At 41.6% G+C, this 23,849-nt stretch overlaps 1 protein-coding gene across 1 annotated transcript in view; it reads right to left on the bottom strand.

Moving 5' to 3' along the window:
- Window positions 1-23,849, bottom strand: part of PCDH11X (protocadherin 11 X-linked) — a 972,549-nt gene that overhangs the window by 605,358 nt on the left and 343,342 nt on the right. The gene's annotated exons all lie outside the window — the stretch shown is intronic.

Here is a 23,849-nt window from a genome sequence, read left to right as displayed (position 1 = left end):
ACCTTGCCAGAGGCAGGTGTGTTGTCAGCCTGACCTTTAGCTCAGGTGCCAGGGGGTGGGTTTCATTAGCTAAGTTCAGCCAGGCACCAGCAATGGACACAATTATCCGGGCCCAGCCAGAAGTGATGATTACAAAGAAGCCACAAGAATGAAGAATTCCAGCTTGATCTTTAACTATGATTTCACATAATTTCCTTTATATTAGACTTTAGTAAAACTTCCTGGTATCATACTGTATAAAATAAACACTCTGCACAGGCTCTGGGTCACTGTCTCTCCATCGGAGAGAACAGTATCCCACCCAACCCCAGCTTTTCCCTTTTGTCTCTGTGTCTGTCTCTTTCTTTCATTTTCTCAAAAACCAGCCGCCTCTACTCAGGATTCGTGGACAGCTCTCTAGCAACACTGGACACGGTAAAAGAGAGAATACTTATAGTTACTATATATATAATAAATGTACTATATAAATAAACCAATGAAAATTATTAAAACTAAAATTGCTAATTTGTTTTATTAAACCACATGGATTCGTTATAAATATAAAAACCATAATGCAATTGTGGTGAGAAAAAAATGGTATTTGCAAACCAAGACTGTATTTAATTGGTCTTTTTGTTACATCAAGCATCTTACAAACAACATGGAATTAATTAATTAATTAATAATTAATTAATTTTAATGTATTTTTATTGATTTCAGAGAAGAAAGGAGAGGGAGAGATAATAAATATCAATGACTAAAGAGAATCATTGATCAGCTGCCTCCTGCACTCACCCCATCAGGGATCTAGCTGCAACCAGGCATGTGCCCTGCCCAGGAATCCAATCATGGTCTCCTGGTTCATAGGTGGAAGCTCAGATGCTCAACCACTTAGCCACACTGGCCAAGCCAGTATGGAATTTAAAATGGGAAAGGAGCCCTGGTAGGTGTGGCATAGTTGGTTGAGCATTGTCCCATGCACCAAGGTAGCCGGTTCAATTCTCGGTCAGGGCACATGCCCATGTTTCTGGCTTTATCCCTGGTAGGGGATGTGCAAGAGGCAGCTGATGGATATTTCTATCTCTATCTCTTTCCCTTCCACTATCTCTAAAAATTAATAAAATGTATTTCAAAATAAAATGGGAAAGGAAAACCTTCATCTTAAATGTAGCCTATAGCTTCACCTTTTAATATTGAAGTGTTTGTCTTGTCCCAGCTTAAATTAAGATGTGATAATCTCTTAAAAGTATTCCTTGGTTTTGCTTTTATGTGTTGTTGTTTTTTTCCCAAATAAACTAAGTAATTTATTATATTCCACTTTACACTTGCTGATCCAGCAATGGGTCAAGCTGTGGTCCCATACTAATATGACATACTAATTTGCAATGTTAATATTTTGGTAAACGGCATGAACAATAAAAGTGGACTACAGAATTTTAAAAATGTATGTACCATTCAATGTTACTGATTAACAATAAGGTCATGCATGTCATTCACATCACTTTCTATTTAATTCCCTTGTGTGAGAAGACAGTTAAGAAAAATGGAAAATTAAATCAAGTCAGTATAGTTTTCTACTCTACACTTTTTTCTCCTTCTTTAAATAATAACTATAAGAATTATATAGAGGGTGGCACTGTATACTGACCCCAATGATATAGAATGATGATGCCCAAATTCCCAGGTAAAATTAATGATAGAGTAATAATGGATAAATTTGTATATTTCCTAGGTAGACCATCTCTCTACCTTTAGTTATGTACTCATCAACCTTTTCTCTATAAGTGTAAATGCAAAATACATACTTATTGGCATACCTTCATTTTAGGTAAATCTCAGGAACCTTATTTACTGAAAGCTAAGAGAGGAGATGAATCACAAGCCACATATATTCTAACACTAAATAAATAGTATTTGGGGAAACCAGACTTTTCAGCTCAGAACTGATTGTTTTTATAAACTTTGCTTATAGAAGGTTGAGGGGAGTATGAATCCATAGGAAAAAAATTTAAAAAGCTACATGCAAGTTTTTTTTTTTTATCAGTATTTTTTATTTTCATGAGTAGGTGTTTTTTAAAAAATAAAAATGTATAAAAAGACATTTATTTAAATATTAGGAAAAAAGTGATCTAAACAACATCATAATTTCTACTTTTGCATATTGTTTTATTTTATTTACTAGAGGCCCGGTGAGCAAAAATTTGTGCACTCGGGGCAGAAGGGGGGGTCCCTCAGCCTGGCCTGTGCCCTCTCGCAGTCTGGGACCCCTCGAGAGATAACGCTCTGCTGGCTTGGGCCTGCTCCTGGGTGGCAGAGGGCAGGCCCAATCCCTAGGTGCAGCCCCTGGTCGGGCTCAGAGCAGGGCCGATTGGGGAGTTGGGGCGCCGCCCCCTGTCATGCACAGAGCAGGGCAGATTGGGAGGTTGCCATGCCACTCTCAGTCAAGCTCAGGTTAGGGCAGATTGGGAGGTTGGGGCACCGCCCCCTGTCAAACTCAAGGCAGGGTCGATGGGGAGGTTGTGGCGCCACCCCCTGTCATGCACAGAGCAGGGCCAATCAGGGGGTTGGGGTGCTGTAACCTGTCACTCACAGAGCAGGGCCCATCACAGGGGTTGGGGCTCCGTACCCTGTCATGCACAGAGCAGAGTCAATCAGGGGGTTGTGGAGCTCCCCCCTGTCACACACAGAGCAGAGCCCATCAGGGGGGTTGGGGAGCTCCTCCCTGTCACACACAGAGCAGGGCCCATCAGGGGGTTGGGAAGCTTCCCCCTGTCACACACAGAGCAGGGAAGATCAGGGGGTTGGGGCGCCACCACTCTCACACTCAGGGCAGGGCCTATGGGGAGGTTATGGCTCTACCCCATCACACACAGAGCAGGGCCTGTGGAGGGAGGGGTTGGGGCGCTGCCCTCTATCACCCACAGGGCAGGGCTGATCAGGGGGTTTGGGCGCTGCCCCCTGTCACGCTGATACCGGTGCCAAGAGGCTTCTCGGCTCCACTGATCCCGGTGCTGGGAGGCCTCGTGGCTCCGCTGATCCCCGTGCTGGGAGGCATATTACATTTTTGCTATATAGGATAGAGGCCTGCTGCATGGGTGGGGCTGGCTCGTTTGCCCTGAAGGGTGTCCTGGATCAGGGTGGGGGTCCCCACTGGGATGCCTGGCGAGCCTGGATGAGGGGATGATGGCTGTTTGCAGCTGGTCACACACCCTTCAGGGTGTGGGTCCCCACCTGGGTGCCTGGCCAGTCTGGGTGAGGGGCTGAGGGCTGTTTTCAAGCTGGTGGGTGACTGAAGCTCCCAACCACTCCTTTTTTCTTTTTTTTCTTTTTATTCTGGGCCAGCTTTAGCTCTGGCTCCAGCTCTGAGGCCTCTGCTGCTGAAAGCCGGTATCTGGTTTGTTTGTGTTCTATAATCGAAACAATGTATAACTCCAGCTCTGAGATCCCGGCTAGCTGAAAGCAGGTTTCTGGGGTTTTGTTTAGCTTCCATATTTCTTACAATGTTTCAAACTGCCAGCTCAGAGGCCGGCAAGGCAGGCAGGGACCGTTGGAGTCCTCCGTCAATGAAGCAAGCAAGCCTCATGTTCGCTTTAAACTGCCTGGCTGCTGGCTGCCCTCTTGGCTGGCAGTTAATTTGCATATCTCGCTGATTAGCCAATGGGAAGGGTAGCGGTTGTACGCCAATTACCATGTTTCTCTTTTATTAGATAGGATTATTCTTTGGTAAATTATACAAGGACTTTTAAAAAAACTTATCACTTTCAGTATATCCCTCTAACTACATACTAAACATAGTTTAAAACGTAAAAAGAAAACATATAAATATTTTTGAATAGATATTAAATTAAAGATCTGATTAGATATCTGACCAAAATTCATAGTGATAAAACGGTTGGAACAATCATTGAACTGATGTCTGTTCCTGTTTATTATGTTCATATGTATGATAACTATATACATACATATATGTACACATGCAGACACATGTACATGAATACATATGTATATAGTTTTTCTTTATATACATAAATATTTATAATGTTCATTTTATATTTTATTTTTGAAGATATATTTATAAATATTGAAAATAATGTTTTTATATTTATACTTTAAAATTGCTCTTTTTAATATGTGTTAATTTTTTTATTCTTTATTGATTAAGGTATTACATATGTGTACTTATCCTCCCATCGACCTCCCCACCCCCTACTCATGCTCTCACCACCCTGGTGTCTGTGTCCATTGGCTAGGCTTATATGGATGCATACAAGTCCTTTGGTTGATCTCTCGCCCTTACCCCCACCCTCCCCTACCTTCCCTCTGAGGTTTGATGGTCTGATCGATGTTTCTCTCTCTGGATCTGTTTTTGTTCATCAGTTTATGTTGTTCATTATATACCACAAATGAATGACATCATGTGGTAATTATCTTTCTCTGACTGGTTTATTTCACTTAGCATAATGCTCTCCAGTTCCATCCATGCTGTTGCAAATGGTAAAAGATCCTTCTTTTTTACCACAGCATAGTATTCCATTGTGTAGATGTACCACTGTTTTTTAATCCACTCATCTACTGATGGGCACTTAGGCTGTTTCCAAATCTTGTCTATGGTAAATTGTGCTGCTATGAACATAAGGGTGCATATATCCTTTCTGATTAGTATTTCTAGTTTGTTGGGATATATTCCTAGAAGTGGGATCACTGGGTCAAATGGTAGTTCCATTTTAGTTTTTTGAGGAAACTCCATACAGTTCTCCACAGTGGCTGCACCAGTCTGCATTCCCACCAGCAGTGCAGGAGTGTTCCTTTTTCTCTGCATCCTCGCCACCACTTGTTGTTTGTTGATTTGTTGATTAACACTTCCTTTCACATTTTATCTCTGAGATCAAAGAAAATATGTGCGAAGTAGAATGGCAGGGATTATGGGTAATTTTAATATTTTCTTTAAAGTGATTCTATAAATGCAGTAGGTTAACAAATATAAATAACTAGAGATAATGTGATATATTGCCCCCTATTTATTAATAGATCATAAATGCTATAATAGCATTTTAAATATGAAGTCATGTATCACTTTGCTGACTAAATCATGCCACATAACCACTAGTTTTTATAGTATGTAAACATTAAATATGAGCAAATTATCAATATGTTTTTGAAATAGCTCTTAAAGCCACAATGCATATATTAACTATCTTTCTGATAAAGCTTTCTTATTCTTTCATGAATAAAAGAGTTCATAGAGAACAACTACATGTTTTATTTTAGTGAGGTACATATACTTGCAGCTACTTTTTTTCTGACTAAAACATTTTAAAGTAAAATTGACCTTGGCTTCAAAAAGTACCAAATATTATATGTAGATAATCTAATGTCACATACTTGGAAGAGGAAAAATAAAACTGAGCTGAATTTTCATAAAAAACCACAAGGTTTATTTGCTATTCCTACATTACCAATCACAGAGGGGAGGTGAAAACAAAATAAACTCTATGTGAATTCATTTTCAAAGATATATATGCCCTGCTACTGCACATAATCATACAAATTAATGAGGTAAATTAATATTAAGTTAAATATTTGGATCTGAGTATAATACTAAAAATGATTACCCATTATATATTACTAGTGGCCTGGTGCACGAAATTCGTGCACATTGAAAGGGGATTAATTAGAGGAAATATTTTAATATTGCTATTTGCCCTGTATCTATAATAGAAGTGTCAGAGATGAAAGAAAATTAGTAAAATAATATGGAAATCTTCCTCATGTCAGAATCTGGGGCATGCTGTGGGACCCAGAGTCAAGTCCTTGCCCACCCATGGCACCTCAAAATCGAGCGAGACCCAGACCCAGATGGCCCCACCCCCATTGGGTGAGATCCAGTCCCAGCTGGCCCCACCCTTGTCAGGCCCCGCTGGGTGGGGGGCACAGCCTAAGGTCCCCCAGTGCAGCCTTAGGTCCCCTGGCACAGAACCAGGGCTGGGGGCACAGCCTGTGGTCCCCCGTCAAGCCCCGCTGGGCAGGGTGCACAGCCTCAGGTCCCCTAGCCCAGCGCCTGATAGGGGATGCAGCCTCTGGTCACCTGGCACCGGGGGAGGGGGGCACAGCCTCAGGTCCCTGGGCACAGTGCTGGGTTGGGGGTGTGGCCTGAGTTCCTCCGTCAAGCCCCGTTGGGTGGGGGGCATGGCCTGAGGTCCTTGGCCTGGTGCTGGGGTAGCAGGCATGTCCTGAGGTCCCTCAGCCTGGTGGCAGGGCAGGGGCCATGACCTGAGGTCCCTTGTTAAGCCCCACTGGGCAGGGGGCGCAGCCTGCCCTGGCCCAGTGCCATGCAGTCTTAGGTTCCTGCTGATTACTCGTTAAGGCTCGTTACGGGAACTCGGCCTCCACTGTGGGTGCAGCCATCTTTGTGACAATGTGACAGTCAATATGCATATTCCCTCTTTATTAGATAGGACTAAAGGCCCAGTGCATGAAATACATGCACCGAGGAGGGGTTCCCTCAGCCCAGCCTGCACCACTCCAATTGGGGTCCCTTGGGGATTGTCCGACCTCTGGCAGTTGGACACCCCTCTCACAATCTGGGACCATTGGCTCCTAACCACTCACCTGCCTGACTGCCTGATTACCCCTAACCCCTCTGCCTGCCTGCCTGCCTGATAGCTCCTAACCTGGCTTAAATGCATATATTCCATAAATAAGTTTACTTGGATTCATAGAAATAATCCTATATAATAAAGAGGTGATATGCAAATTGACCATCACACCCTCACAAAAAGTGGATGTCCCCATGTGGTCACAAGATGGCCACCAGAAGATGGTCAGCAGAGGAGGGCAGTTGGGGAGGACCAGGCCTGCAGGGGAGGGCAGTTAGGGGCAATCGGGCCAGCCGGGGAGCAGTTAGGCATCGATCTGGCTGGCAGGGGAGTGGTTAGGGGGAGATCAGGCTGGCAGGCAGAAGCGTTAGGGGCGATCAGGTAGGCAGGCAGGCGAGCGGTTGGGAGCCAGCAGTCCCAGGTTGTGAGAGGTATGTCTGACAGCTGGTTTAGGCCTGATCCAATCTCCATTTTTCTAATTTCCTATGTATTCAATTAAAGTGATTTTGGTTAATGTGGAATATCTACACCCAATATTTTACTCCAAAAAGTTATGCTGTGTAGGTAATTTGCTACTGATAAGGTCTGGTTCTACCATATCACTTTAGTTTTTTAACATAATTTATCAGAATTTTTTAGTATTACATTACAACCAAGCCAAAAATATGCAAGCTTAGTTTGCATACAAAAATGCAATAAATTTTGAAATGTGATAGCTTTGAAATAAAATGTTATGGAACTATTAATTTTAAAGATATATGGTTAATTCATAATCTAATACATATGTGGAGGAGGGCTCTGTGGGTGAGCTGGTCAGGCAAGACTTGCTAGAAATGGAGGCGATAATAACCAAGTTGTTGTTTGTTGTTTTCTAATTTTAAAATGCTTAGAAATGAATGAATAAATGTGTATACCACACTCTGCTCACTTCTTGTTTGCTTGGAGTTTTTATAGTGAAGAGATCTCATGCTGCTAGTAAAGCAGAAAACCATCATTTTAATTCCAGCACTTAGAGTCTTGTTTAGTTACATGTTAGCTGCAGTTATTTTTACCTGACATCTTGGTTTGATCCTTTAAATGAAAGATTTTGTGAAACATTTGGATAATGTACATTATTATGGCAGGAAAACAAAAATTGCATTGTTTCTGAAGGGCATATGGCTTCATAAAACTGTTGGTGGTAGATCTGTGTTGTAGGTTGGAAATCTATAGCAACAGTAATCTGTGGCTCAAGAAATAAGGTAGGTAGGTGCCAAGTACCTGCATATAAATAGGGCATTTGTGACTGTTAAGAGACTACTATTTTAAAACAGCAGTATGCATGACCATAAATCCATTTAACAGTTATATAGCCCAGATCTAATCTCAATGTTCCCTGCAAGTGGAACAGCAAGAGCCATAAATGTTATTACACAATTCTCATTAATATGCAAAGGTGAACCTGTATACCCCATGCATATTGCCTCAGCTTGTTAATGAGCATTTCATGGACTGGGTAACTGCTGAACTACATTTTGATAGAATTATTGAATTGTTTCTTCAGGCCTTATGTTTCATCATGCTTGTTCTCACTTTGATGTATGAATTAGAATACTACATTGAAGGGACCCAAGGGTTACTAGAGATGCTGAGCTTTTCCTGTTAAATTGAATATAGCTGCCTTAAAGTACACTTCTGAGGCATTATTTTCTTCCTCTGTTTAATGCATGGATGAATTTCTACTGTCACAGAAATCAACCTGAAGATTTAAAATTACATTTTTTTGTTTGTTTAACAAAAAGTTCATTAATCATCTTTCCAATTCATTACATGAAGAAGTAAATATTGAATTTTGAAGAACTTTTATGAGTATATTAGGGGTCCAGTCCAAGAATTTGTGCACCTTGAAAGGAACTGTGGGCTGCGAGGCTGAGATGGGCACAGGGGCGGGTCTCGGCCCATCCTCCTCACTCCTGCCCAGCCCCTCCAGCCACGGCCCCCTGTCCCTTGTCTGCCAGCAGCCCCACTCCCACTCCCACTAACTCCGTTCCCACATGCTGACTGCACTGGCCCTGCTCGCACCCACTGATGGCGTGGAGCGATTGGGGCCAGCACCAGCAGTGGGTGCAAGCAGAGCCAGCACAGTCTGCAGGTGCGAGCCGTGGCTGCTGTCCCAAACACCCCTCAGGGGCAGAAAGAGGTTGAGAAGCCCTCAGGGGTGATCGGGGCCTGCAGCCGCCACTCATACCTGCTCATGGCACAGGCCTTCTCCCTTCTCCCTTCTCACATGGTGCAGGACTTCTCCCTTCTCCCTTCTCCCATGGAACCGCCTTCTTCCGCAGCCTCTACAAAAGGTACCGCAGCCCTGGACAGGCCCGCGCCACAGCCTCTCCCATGCTGCCTGCTCTCAGCCCTCACAGCTGACACGGCTGCTGTCCCTCTGCCCTTTCAGCTGCTGTGGCTTTGTCCAGAAGGACATCTGGAAGACATCCAGTCTAATTAGCATAATATATATATATATATATATATATATATATATAATATTTTTTGAGATTATCTGATACTCTGGTCCCACTAGAAAACAAAGCAGAGCTTGACAGAGGCATGATGTCATCTAAAACTCAAAATTTTCTCTTTTAGTTTTTAGATATTCAGTGTATACTGATATACTCAATGCGAATTCTTAATCGATAATTTTATTTTTTTCTTTCTTTAAAAGATCCTAATATTTTAAAATTCTAACTGAATTACTAAAGACACATGAAAAACTCTCTTCTTTTTCAATAAACTGAAAGTTTTAATTTGTTTTATCCATAAGTTTTCAAGTGTAAGCATAAAATTAAAACTCTTTTAAATCTATGATTGATTTATATTTATATTTAGGGACTAATCAATCTATAAAAATAGCTATTTCATTTGTAAAGTAAGTCTTAGAAAAGGTCAACTGATGAAAGAAATTACAGCTCCTCTGACCAATTGCTGAATTATGGTGTCTTCTTCAAAAAAATGAACCTTGGAGAGGGCAGCAGTGGCTCTCAGTGTTGCTTGCTCAAGTGTTGAGCACACTGTGGATCCGACTACCAGTGGGTGACACTAGCAGCATTCCCCGTAGCCCGGTGCCCTGGCTGCTGCTCAAAGCGGGTTCCATCTGGGATCCTGACTCTCCTGGCTCTAGGGGAGTCCCAGGAGCTGAGGAGAACCAGTGGCCACCACTAAAGAATTAACAAGTGCTAAAGCAAGAGCCCCCAACATCTCTTGGTCTTGGAAACACAAGCTGAGTAAAGGAAAATTTTTGCTCTCCAGGAGCTCTCATTTGAACATAAACAGACAATACAGAAGAAAGTAATTGTTAGTTAGGTAGATGCCTATATGGGTCAAAATTGTGGACACCAAATAATAAATGGTGAGTGACCAGCCATCCCAGATTCCTTCATAGCAGACCTACAGACAGCCCTGCCTCAGAGCACTCAGCCAGCCCGAACCCTTCTGTGAGCAGAGTTATTGGCCTGTCTTGCCATGAAAGTGAGTGGTGCACCCAGCCTGACCCCTGCACCAGGGGAAAAGCACATGGCCTGACCCTCCTCCCTCAGTAGTGGAGCACCAGCCAGCTCCACCACTTTTACATGGGCCCAGCCTGGACATAGGGGCCTGCCATCTGGAAACAGCATGCTGGACCAGTGTCCCCTTACTGCCTTAATGTGGTGCACCCAGACCTGCCATCATGACCCAACACCCCCAGACACACAGACCTGTCTTCATGACCCACTGTGTCTCACATGGACCCCCTGGGCAAACAGCCCGACTGCCCAAAACTGTCAAGTAGACTGAACTTACACCCTCTGGAAGTAGGAACCTGCCACAGAAACCTGACACACCTAAACCAGTGCCATCAGATCAGACGTACTATTGAGACCCAGTGGGACCAGTCACCTCTGGACACACAACTAACTCTGTGAGCCCACCTGCCTCACCAGGCTCCTCAGGTTACTGGACTGCTAAAATGGAAAGACAAAAAAAAAAAAATGAAAGAAAGGAGGCATCACCAGAAAAGAAAATAAACGAAAAGAAGGAAAGTATTTTGTTAGATAAAGAATTCAAAGTAATGGCTATAAGTATGCTTAAACATCTGAGTGAGAATTGGAAGCAACTTAATGAGAATTATAAGGAGGTGAATGAGAAATACACCAACATGAATAAGAATCAAGAGGAAATGAAGGATGATGTAGCTGTAATAAAGGAAGGATTCAACAGTAGACTAGAAGAGGCTAAGGACCGAATCACTGAGTTAGAAGTCAAGGTAGAAAAAACATCCCAAAACAACAACACCCAATCACTGAGTTAGAAGTCAAGGTAGAAAAAACATCCCAAAACAACAACACCCAATCAGAGCAGCAAAGGGATTGTTGTAAGAAGAAGAAATAGCAAGAGAGGGAGGAACACAGGAATAAATAATAAAAATGGCAACAAACAAGTACTTATTAATAATAACCTTAAATGTAAATGTATTAAAAGATGCAATCAAAAGATATAAGGCAGCTGAACTGATAAAAAAAAACATGACTCATAAATATGCTATCTAGAAGAGACCCACCTTCTAGAAGAAAACAAAATACTCACACAGAATGCAAGTGAAGCAATGAACAAAAATGTTCCAAGAAAATGGAAATGAAAAAAAAAAAAAAAGCTGGAGTAGCAATACACATATCTGACAAAATCGACTTCAAAATGAATGCCATAACAAGAGATAATGAAGGCCATTTCTTAATACTAAAAGGATTGATATAACAAGAGGATATAATCCTGGTAAACATATATGGACCCAATACAGGAGCACCCAAATACATAAATAAACTTCTGGATGAAAGGGAGAGATCAATGGCAATACAACCATAGTAAGGGACTTTTACATAGAAAACCCAAGGTCTCCACCAAAATCTACTAGATTTATAAAGGATTTTGGCAATGTAGCAGAATACAAAATTAACACGTAGAAATAATTGGCATTCTTATAAACAAATAATGAACTCTCAGAAAGAGAAACAAAACAAACAAAAATGATTTGCCATTAAGATACTTAGGAATAAACTTAACCAAGAACATAAAAGAGCTGTAATCAGAAAACTATAGAACACTTAGAAAAGTGATAGAGAATAGGATATAAAAAAGGGGAAGAATATACCATGTTCATGGATTGGAAGAATAACATCATTAAAATGTTTATACTACCTAAAGCGATAGATTCAATGCAATCCCTATTAAAATAACAACAGCATACTTCACAGATGAAGAGCAAACACTCCAAAAATGTGTATGGAACAAAAAAAAACACACCAAATAGCTGCAGCAATCCTGAAAAAGAAGAACAAAATTGGAAGGATCAAGTTATACTACAAAGCCACTGTATTCAAAACAGCCTGGCACTGGCACAAGAACATGCATGTAGACCACTAAAACAGAACTTAGAATCCAGAAATCGACACAAGCCATTATACTGAATAATATTTGACAAAGAAGGCAAGAACATACAATGGAGTCAAGACAATCTCTTCAATAAATGGTGTTGGGAAAATTGGGCAGCTACATGTAAAAAAAATGAAGCTGGACCACCAACATACACCATACACAAGAATAAATCAAAATGGATAAAAAATTTAAATGTAAGTCTGAAACCATAAAAATCATTGAAGTCTTGAAGAAAAAAATAGGCAATAAAATATCAGACATGTCACGTAGCAAAATTTTCACTGATACAATGCATAGTGCAAGAGAAACAAAAGAAAAAACACACAAATTGGACTAAATAAAAAAAAAATATTTTGCACAGTAAAAGAAAACAACATCAAAATGAAAATGGAGCCCACTCTATTGGAGAACATGTTTCTCAATGATACATCTGATAAGGGTTTAATTTCCAAAATATATAAAGAACTCATATAAATCAAGAAAAATAAAACAAATAATCCAATAAAAATGGGCAGAAGACCTAAACAGACACTTCTCCAAAGCAGACATACAAATGGTCAAGAGACATATAGAAAAATGTTCAGTGTTACTAATCATCAGAGAGATGCAATTTAATGGCAATGAGGTACCACCTCATACCTGTTAGAATGCTGCCATAAATAAATTAACAAACAACAGGTGATGCTGAATAAAAAGGAAACCTAATACACTGCTGGTGGGGATGCAGACTGGTACAACCAATACAGAAATCAGTGTGGAGTCTATTAAATAAATTCAAAATGGAAGTACCATTTGACCCAGTGATTTCACTTCTAGGAATATATCCTAAGAAGACTGAAACACCAATCAGAAAGAAGATAATGCACCACTATGTTCACAGCAGCACTTTTTACAATAGCTAAGATCTGAAAACAGCCAAAGTGCCCATCAGAAGATGAGTGAATAAACAAGCTGTGGTACATCTACACCTTGGAATATTATGCAGCAGAATAAAAGAAGGATCTCTCACCCTTTGAGACAGCATGGAGAGACATGGAGAGTATTATGTGAAGCAAAATAAGATAAATATCACATGATTTCACTCATGTGGGGTCTAAAGAACAAAATAAACGAATGAACAAAATAGAGCCAGAGACATAGAAGCATGGAACAGACTGTAGAATCTCAGAGGGAAGGTGTGGGTGGGTGGGTGGGAGGAGATCAACCAAAGAACTTGTAAGAGCATATATATATAACCCATGGACACAGAAAATAGTGTGGTGAAGACTTGGGGTGCGGGGTGGGAGCAGACTAGATGGGGTCAATGGGAAAGAAAGGGGAACATATGTAATACTTTCAACAATAAAGATTTTAAAAAAAGAAACTGCTTAGTATAAAAAAATGCACCTTCACAGAATAACATTGTAAAGGTCTTAATAATAATAAAATATTTTATGCAGCATTATTCAATGCTTAGAAATACACATTTTAGTTTAATCTTAGGCAATTCTGACCATAATTACCTTTGGACTTTATTTCTATGTTTATACTTATAACTTATTCAAAGCTGAAGGAAAATAATTTTCAGGGAAGGTTAACATTCAGCAGTTCAAAGAATAGAGATTATGTTTACAAATGCATTATTGGAATTCTATTTAAAAAGAATTTCCTCCCACAATCTACTATAAATTTTTTTGTGGTAAAGGTCACAATGGGAAACAGAACATTATGCATTATATTCATACCATAATGGTAAAACATTAATCTATATTGATAGACTGAGGGAAAGTTTTTATCATAATGAGGTATGGAAGGTAAAACTCAATACCTTAGAAAACTAACTCTAGGATGAAAGTCTTCTGTATTTTTCTAAGCCTCTGCTAAATATTTGCTTCAGTTCTCTTAATATTCAAAATTGATGCATGCTTACTTAAAGTACAGTGTCTTCTCAAGGCAGTCAGACTTAGAAATACTAAATTCCTATTAGTTATTTCAAAATGCAATTCATCGGGGTGACATTGTTTAATAAGGTTTTATAGGTTTCATGTGTACAATTCTATAATACATAATCTATAATATGAAATAACATTTTCTTTTAAAATGATTTTTAATTTTTCAGTGTCCACTCAAATAACTGTAAAGGGTTTAAATTATTCTATAGCAAGAGCTTGGAAAGATATAAAATTAAGTTAAATGTTAAGCATAGCAGAACAAGAATAACCAGGCTAGCTCATGGGCTAGGTCCCTGAGGGCAAGTGTTTCTATACACTGCAAGATTCTTGCACTAATTTTCTGAATCACATTTTTACTTCTGATTTGGTCTGCATCCAGCAGCAGTTCAGTCGAATAGCTACCTTTTCTTTGAGTATTGTAACTTACTTGACCTCAGAATTTTACTGCTCATCTGCTAAAATGAAGGTAAAATTATTTACTTCCTTTATAAAGATGTAGAGTTCAGGAGTTAACAGTGCTTTAAATATGAACAGTGTTTAATATTAATAATGTTTATATACATGAAATGAAATTATTTTTAAAAATCTTCTGCACAGCAAAAGAAACCATCAACAAAACAACAAGAAAGCCCACTGCATGGGAGAACATATTTGCCAATGTTATCACTGATAAGGGTTTAATCTCCAACATTTATAGGGAACTCATACAACTTAACAAAAGGAAGATAAACAATCCAATAAAAAATGGGCAAAGGACCTAAATAGACACTTTTTAAAAGAGGACATTCAGAAAGCCAAGAGACATATGAAAACATGCTCAAAGTCACTAATCATCCCAGAGATGCAAATCAAAACAACAATGAGGTATCATTTCACACCTGTCAGAATGGCTATCATCAACAAATCAACAAACTATAAGTGCTGGAGAGGATGCGGAGAAAAAGGAGCACTCGTGCACTGCTGGTGGGAATGCAGACATTATAGAAAACAGTATGGAGTTTCCTCAAAAAGTTAAAAATGGAACTCCCATTTGACCCAGTAATCCCAGTTCTATGAATATATCTCAAGAAACCAGAAACACCAATCAGAAAGGATATATGCATCCTTATGTTCATAGCAGCACAATTTACCATAGCTAAGATTTGGAAACAGCCTAAGTGGCCATCAGCAGATGAATGGACTAGAAAACTGTGGTACATCTACACAATGGAATACTATGCTGCTGTAAAAAAGAAGGAATTCATATCATTTGCAACAGCATGGATGGAACTGGAGAGCATTATGCTAAGTGAAATAAGCCAGTCAATGAAGGAAAAATACCACATGATCTCACTCATTTATGGATAATAAAGACCATTATAAACTGATGAACAAAAATAGATACAGAGGCAGAGCAGCATCTAACAGACTGTCAAACTATAGCGGGAAGGCAGGGGAGGGTTCGGGGGCGGGGGTGCGTAAGAGACCAACAGAAGACCTTGTAAGCATGCATATAAGCATAACCATTGGACACAAGACACTGGGGGGTAGGGAAGGCCGAGGGAAGGTCAAGGGGAAAAAACAAAGGAGACATATGTAATACTCTTTGTAATACTTTAAGCAATAAACAAAATTTAAAAATAAAAAATAAAAAAGGTAACTCCCACACAGAAATAAATAACTCATTCACTTGAAAAAAAAAGTATAAGAAATACAGCAGCTATAACATTACTGCCTTACAGTCATGATAATGTTCTAAGCTGCTTATGAAGATTTGAGCAATGGATCCCATCAACATCAAAGGGTGTCACACAGCTAAATCCCAGTGAACAGATTAGAAAATGTAAATTATATCTATTTAACTATAGTGTTAATTAGGATTTGAATTTTTATATAGGTAAAACACTAAATGATAAAAAGTCTCTTTATTTTCTCCAATTTGAAAGACTTTATTATAATGCATTAATCTGCAGGTATTTGAGAATGCTCAGTCTTGTACTATGGTATCAAAAACTTAGTAAGAGAAGGAATTGTTAATTAAGTATTAATGAAAATAAAGTATTTGGATCAGCATATATTTTACAAAAATAAATTGTGTGCTACTTCTAATTTTACTCAATATCCTCATATTTCTTACATTTTCAGAAATTGCTAAAGCTTCAAGAACATTTACAATAGCAACAAAAATATAAAATACCTAGGAATAAACATAACTGGAAATATGCAATGGTTATAAGAAAAAATTTAAAATACTTCAGGACACAGACATAAACTTGAAGAAAGGAAAAGGCATGCTATAATCTTGGATAGGAAGGTTCAACATCATAAAGCAGATGTTTCTCCCTAAATTAATGTTACACTTGGTGCTATCCCAAAAACAATAACTGCATTTTTCTAGAACTAGATAAATTCATTTTAAAGTACATTTGAGACCAGTGGTTGAGCGTTGACTTATGACCCAGGAGGTCATGGTTCTATTTCAGGTTAGAGCACATGCCCAGGTTGCAGGCTTCATCCCCAGTAGGGCATGTTCAGGAGGCAGCTGGTAAATTATTCCCTCTCTTCATTGCTGTTTATATCCCTCTCTCCCATTCCTTTCCTCTCTCTGAAATAAAAACAAAACAAAACAAAAAAAACCCTACACAAACATATTTACAGTACATTTGACCCAACAATCACACTTCTAGGAATGATATCTGTGCAATGTTGTTCATTATGCCACTGTCTAGCATTTTAAAATTGTAGATAAATTTCAGTATCCATCTATAGAGGACTATTTATGACAACCTGGGTATATCTTAAGGATATTTTCTTATATCTACATAAAGAAACTCTGGAAGTATTTGTAAGAAGCTAGTGAAAGTGACTACCTACAGAGGCAAGAATAAGTGGGATAGACAAGGAGTGGCCTGAAAGTAAGGCTTCTAATGTGCATCTGTGACATGTTCTTCATTTGGGAAATATTCCAATACATTACCTATTCAAACCCAACAAAACAAAATTAAACATCAAGAAAAAGGAAAAAATACACAGAACATGCATATCTTCTACTAAATGTTGTAAGTGGCAGTCCTGTCAAGATAGTGGAAATATTTAAAAATAGATTTGCTTTACTCAGAATTTGACTTAGTCTTTTGAGTTCAGTCGTCATTTATCCTTGGCTACTTACAACTTGGAGTTGGTTTTGTGAGAAATTATAGAGAAGACCTCTTCTTTCCACCTAAGCATAATATGCATCACACCTTGCAATTGGTTTTGATAACTATCAAAAGTAGTACAAGAGCCCTGACTGGTTTGGCTCAGTGGATAGAGCATTGGCCTGCGGACTGAAGGGTCCCAGGTTCAATTCCGGTAACGGGCATGTACCTTGCTTGCAGGCACATCCCCAGGAGGGGGCCTGCAGGAGGCAGCTGATCAATGTTTCTCTCTCATCGATGTTTCTAACTCTCCATTCCTCTCCCTTCCTCTCTGCAAAAATCTCAATAAAATATATTTTAAAAAATAAAAGTAGTACAAGATTCTGGACAATTTTTATCATGTAAATGTAAATAGATTTTCACTGAATGACAGCAAGATGCATAGCAATAGACTAAATGCTTGAATTTTGTATAAAAGTGTAGATCTGGCCCTTGCTCTCAAGGTACTAACAGTGTAAATTTACTTAAAACACTTATTGTCTGCCTCCCAAACTGTGCTTTTCCTTTCCGTATAGTTATTCCAGGCAATAGATATGAAAATTCAGAAGTGGGAAAATAGAGAACTTCTTAACAACCACAGTTTTACTGAGAGTAAGGTTACTAAATTTGGGCAAATTTTATTCAAAAGATTAAAATGATTAATGTAGCTCAACATATGACCTGCAATTGAAGACACCTGGCTCACAGCTTGCTATAAGTTTGATACATGAGGTTCTTCGGCATTTACTGCCATGAAGTTTGAAAGGAGCATACTGCAAAGAAGACACAGCAATAAACTTTTGGCAATAATTTCTCTCTCACAGTTCCTGCCAAGCTGGAAAGAAATGTCATTTATATTTCTTAATTGGATTCCTTTCCAAACAAACACAGACTTTCAGTAAAAGTTTCTAAACAGCTGTACACATGGAATTAATAATAACACAAAGCACTTATTGAGCCAAGTTGTGAATGAACAATTCTACCAGAGAAATGACAAAGGAAGCCAAGAACAAAAAATGTGATTAAGGTAGAAGAGCAGTTTTTAGAAATGTTTTTGTAAAATAGATATTAATTACAAGTTATTAATTTGCTTGATATGGTAAATATGGTGTGGTGTTAGGCATTGAGAACACACAGGTCCACATATATTTGCAATTATTAAATAAAAGAGGGCGTTTGGAGCTTCACTGGATAAGTACAGCCACATCAGTTGATTGCTAGCAATCCTGAGAACACTTCCACAGTTATGCCTGTGCTTCAACCACAAATGATATTTTAGCTAGTGGCCCAAGAGAAGAAAAATGAGATGAGCCAATTCAAACATGATGTTTCAGTTTAGCTTTTCAGTTTAAATGCCAGCTATATGTTTAGTGAAAAAAGGAGTTTATAATATTTAATGAAAACAAAGTAGAAATGAAGATGTATGCAATCTCAATAATTTATCTTATTAGCATTGAAAGTATATCCACCTAAACATGTTCCTGTACTAAAGCTCTGATCACATAACCTCACAGCATAAAATGTTGTTTTTCATTACTTTGATTAGTGTAGGTCAGAAAGTACTGGTGTAAGAGGGAAAAAAGTAAATCCTTAGGATCAATGACACATTATCTGCTACATTATTTTTTTAAACATTTGTGCTTTAGGGTTGATTTAATCCTCCTATCTAATAATACACAAACATGGTAATTGACCATACCTTCTCTACACCTCCCATTGGCTAATCAGCACAATATACAAATTAACTGCCAACAAAGATGGCGGCTAATTTGCATACAGCAGGCAGGGCTGGACAGCGTGAGTGGGAGCCACCATCCAGGCCCCTGTGTGTGACCCCAGAAGCCGCCTGCCTGCCACTCATGATCAGATACGATCCCAGGTCGCAGGTGGGCCCCAGAAGCCTCAGAAGCTGCCTGCCTGCTGCCCGTGATTGGATTCTATCCCAGGCAGCAGGAGGGCCCCATAAGCCCCAGAAGCCACCTGATATGGCAGTAACTCTATCAGTAAGCAGTCTGAAAGTCAGTGGCATAAATGCACCAATCAAAAGACAGACTAGGAGGGTGAATCAAAAACAAAACCCACTTTAAATATAAAGACACATATAGATTAAAAGTAAATGAATTAAGCTGCAGCCTATTTTGCTCAGTGAATAGAGCATTAGCCTGTGGACTGAAGGGTCCCAGGCTTGATTCCAGTCAAGGGCATGTACCTCAGTTGCTGGCTTGATCCCCAGTCCCTATCAGAGCATGTGCAGGATGCAACCAATCAATGTGTCTCTCCCTTTCCCTTCACTCTCTCTAAAATTCAATGGAAAAATATCCTTGGGTGAAGATTAACAAAAACAAATGAGTGGATTAAGTAACATTAAAGAGATTATAAGAAAAATATATTCCAAATTTTGTTAGTTGTATAATGGCTATGTTTAAATTATTATTTTTTTAAAATATATTTTATTGATTTTTTTACAGAGAGGAAGGGAGAGGGACAGAGAGTTAGAAACATTGATGAGAGAGAAACATCGATGAGAGAGAAACATCGATCAGCCGCCTCCTGCACACCCCCTAACTGGGGATGTGCCCGCAACCAAGGTACATGCTCGTTACCGGAATCAAACCTGGGACCCTTCAGTCCGTAGGCTGACGCTCTATCCACTGAGCCACACCAGTTAGGGCTGTTTAAATTATTAACACTTAAGAAATTGGATGAAGGGTACATATAATATGCTGTAGTATTTCATAGTTGTTTTTACATGTATGAGATTATTTCAAATTAAAATATAAAAAATTAAAAATTAATAAAATATTAATTGAAATGTATCTGCATTACATGAAAAATCTCCTAATTGCTTCTAGCATAATTTATTAAATTGTGCTAAAATTTACAAGGGTTCAATTAAAAAATATCTTAATTCTAAATGATATAATAGAAAATATATAATAATGCAGTAATAAGCACTTATCTGAAAATAAAAATTTAAAGAAGTGAATTTAAAGAAGGGATTAGCCAAAGAAGATATATGCACAACCCATGGACACAGACAACAGTATGGTGATGGCCAGAGAGAAGTGGGGATCAAGAGCTGGGTAGAGGGGGCAAAAGGGGGGAAATAGGCACATCCTATCCTATCTAATGAAAGAGAAACATGGTAATTAGCCGTACATCTGCTACCCTTCCCATTGACTAATCAGGGCGATATGTAAATTAACTGCCAGACAATATGGCTGCCAGCAGCCAGGCAGCTTGAAGCTAACATGAGGCTTGCTAGTTACAGTGACGGAGGAAACCAACGTTCCCCGCCTGCCTTGCCGGCCTCTGAGCTTGCAGTTTGAAACATTGTTACAAATATAGAAACTAAACAAAACCCCATAAACCTGCTTTCAGCTAGCCGGGATCTCAGAGCTGGAGTTGATACAGTGTTTCGATTGTAAAACCCAAACAAACCAGATACCTGCTTTCAGCAGCAGAGGCCGCAGAGCTGGAGCCAGAGCTAAAGCTGGCCCAGAATTAAAAAAAAAAAAAAAAAAAAAAAAAAAAAAAAACAGAAAAAAAAGGAGCAGTTGGGAGCTTCAGTGACCCGCCAGCCTGAAAACAGCCCTCAGCCCCTCACCCAGACTGGCTAGGCACCCCAGTGGGAACCCCCACCGTGATCCAGGGCACCCATCAGGGCAAACTAGCCGGCCCCCACCCATGCACCAGGCCTCTATCCTATATAGTAAAAGGGTACTATGCCTCCCAGCACCGGGATCAGTGGAGCCGTGAGGCCTCCCAGCATTGGGATCAGCAGAGCCTCGAGGCCTGCTGGCACCAGGATCAACATGACAGGGGGCAGCACCCAAACCCCCTGATCACCCTTCAGCTCTGTGTGTGACAGGGGGAGGGGCCACAACCTCCCTATCCACCCTGCTCTGTGTGTGACAGGGTGTGGGGGCCCCAACCCCCCCCCCCACCCACGGGCCCTGCTCTGTGTGTGATGGGGTAGAGCCATAACCTCCCCATCGACCCTGCCCTGAGTGTGATAGTGGCAGCGCCCCAACCCCCTGATCCTCCCTGCTCTGTGTGTGACAGGGGGCAGTGCCCCAACTCCCCTATCGGCCCAACTCTGTGAGTGACAGCGGGGAGCTCCTCAACCCGCTGATTGGCCTGGCTCTGTGTATGACAGGGGTGATGCCGCAACCTCCCCATCGACCCTGCCTTGAGTGTGACAGGGGGCGGTGCCCCGATTCCCCAATCGGCCCTACCCTGAGGGTGACTGGGGGTGGCATCGCAACCTCCCAGTCTGCCCTGCTCTGTGCATGACAGGGGGTGGCGCCCCAACTCCCCAATTGGCCCTGCTCTGAGCCCGACCAGGGGCTGCACCTAGGGATTGGGCCTGCCCTCTGCCACCTGGGAGCGTGCCTAAGCCAGCAGGTCATTATCTCCCGAGGGTTCCCAGGCTGCGAGAGGGCACAGGCTGGGCTGAGGGATCCCTCCCCACCCAGAGTGCACAAATTTTTGTGCACCCGGCCTCTAGTATTCTATCTAATAAAAGAGAAACATGGTAATTGGCGTATGACCGCTACCCTTCCCATTGGCTAATCAGCAAGATATGCAAATTAACTGTCAGCCAAGATGGCGGCCGGCAGCCAGGCAGCTTGAAACTAACATGAGGCTTGCTTGCTTCAGTGACGGAGGAAACCAACGTTCCCCGCCTGCCTTGGAGACCTCTGAGCCTGCAGTTTGAAACATTTTAACAAATATAGAAGCTAAAAAAAACCCAGAAACCATCTTTCAGCGAGCTGGGATCTCAAGAGCTGGAGTCAGAGCTGGAGTTATACATTGTTTCGAACCAAAACAAACCAGATACCTACTTTCAGCAGCAGAGGCCTAAGAGCTGGAGCCTCAGAGCTAAAGCTGGCCCAGAATTAAAAAAAAAAAAAAAAAAAAAAGAACAAAGGAGCGGTTGGGAGCTTCCGTCACCCGCCAGCCTGAAAACAGCCCTCAGCCCCTCACCCAGACTGGCCAGGCACCCCAGTGGGAACCCCCACCCTGAAGGGTGTGTGACCAGCTGCAAACAGCCATCATCCCCTCACCTAGGATCTCTAGGCACCCCAGTGGGGACCCCCACCCTGATCCAGGACACCCTTCAGGGAAAACCAGCCAGCCCCACCCATGCACCAGGCCTCTACCCTATATAGTAAAAGGGTAATTTGCTTCCCAGCACAGGGATCAGCGGAGCCGAGAGGCCTCCCGGCACCAGGATCAGCGTGACAGGGGTAGCGCCCAAACCCCCTGATCACCCTGCAGCTCTGTGTGTGACAGGGGGCGGGGCCGCAACCTCCCTATCCGCCCTGCTCTGTTTGTGACAGGGGAAGGCGCCCCAACCTCCTGATCAGCCCTGCTCTGTGCCTGATACGGGGGAGCTCCTCAACCTCTGATTGCCCTGCAGCTCTGTGTGTGACAGGGGGTGGTGCCCCAACTCCCCTATCAGCCCTACTCTCTGAGTGACATGGGGGAGCTCCTAAACCCCCTGATGGGCCCTGCTCTGTGCGAGACACGGGGGAGCTCCCCAACCCCCTTGATGGGCCCTGCTCTGTGCGTGACAGGGGGGAGCTCCCCAACCCCCTGATCAACCCTGCTCCGTGTGTCACAAGGTAAGGAGCCCCAACCCCCCTGATGGACCCTGCTCTGTGCGTGACAGGGGGTGGCGCCGCAACCTCCCCATCGACCCTTCCTTGAGTGTGACAGGGGGCGGTGTCCCGACCCCCCAATCGGCCCTGCTCTGAGCCCGACCAGGGGTTGCACCTAGGGATTGGCCCTGCTCTCTGCCACCCGGGAGCAGGCCTAAGCCAGCAGTGCGTTATCTCCCGAGGGGTCCCAGACTGTGAGAAGGCACAGGCCAGGCTGAGGGACCCCCTCTTCCCCCCGAGTGCACAAATTTTTGTGCACCGGGCCTCTAGTAATAATAATAAAAGGCTAATATGCACATTGACTGAACGGCAGAATGACCAGTTGCTATGATGCACACTGGCCACCAGGGGGCAGACACTCAATTCAGGAGCTGCCCCCTGGTGGTCTGTACACTTCCATATGGGGAGTGCCACTCAGCCAGAAGCTGTCTCATGGCTGGCCAGTGCCGAGGTGGTGGCAGGAGCCTCTCCCACCTCCGTGGCAGCACTAAGAATGTCCAACTAACGGTTTAGACCCGATCCCTTGGGGGCCTAAGCCTTTAGTCGGACATCCCCTGAGGCCTCCCTGGCTGCAAACTTATGCCTGATCCCCCGGGGAGTGGGCCTAAGTCGACAGGTGGACATCCACCAAGGGTTCCTGGACTGCAAATGGGAGCAGGGCGTGCTGAGAGACCCCCCCCCCCCCGGCCGAGTGCACAAATTTTTGTGCACTGGGCCTCTAGTTGAATATATAAAATATATATTACATGTTTATATATAAATATATGGAATTATTTATGAATAAATATATAAACATACTAGACGTCCAGTGGACAAAATTCGTGCACAAGTAGGGTCTCTAGGCTTGGCTGGCAATGAGGGCTGATCTGGGGTCTCCTAGCTGCTGGCTGCAGCCTTCCTTCATTCTGTGGTCAGCACACATCATAGCAAGCGATCAGTCTCCCAGTTAAAGTCCATGGGGACAATTTGCACGTTAGGCTTTTATATATATAGTTTTCTATATGGATAAGTATATATATATGTGAATAGTAGAGCACATACAAAAATAAAAAGAAGATTCATGTCTTGAAATTCTGTGTA

This window comes from Myotis nattereri (assembly GCF_964212035.1).
Source record: "Myotis nattereri genome assembly, chromosome: X".
Lineage (NCBI taxonomy): Eukaryota > Metazoa > Chordata > Mammalia > Chiroptera > Vespertilionidae > Myotis > Myotis nattereri.
This window is presented reverse-complemented; position numbering and strand designations above follow the sequence as displayed.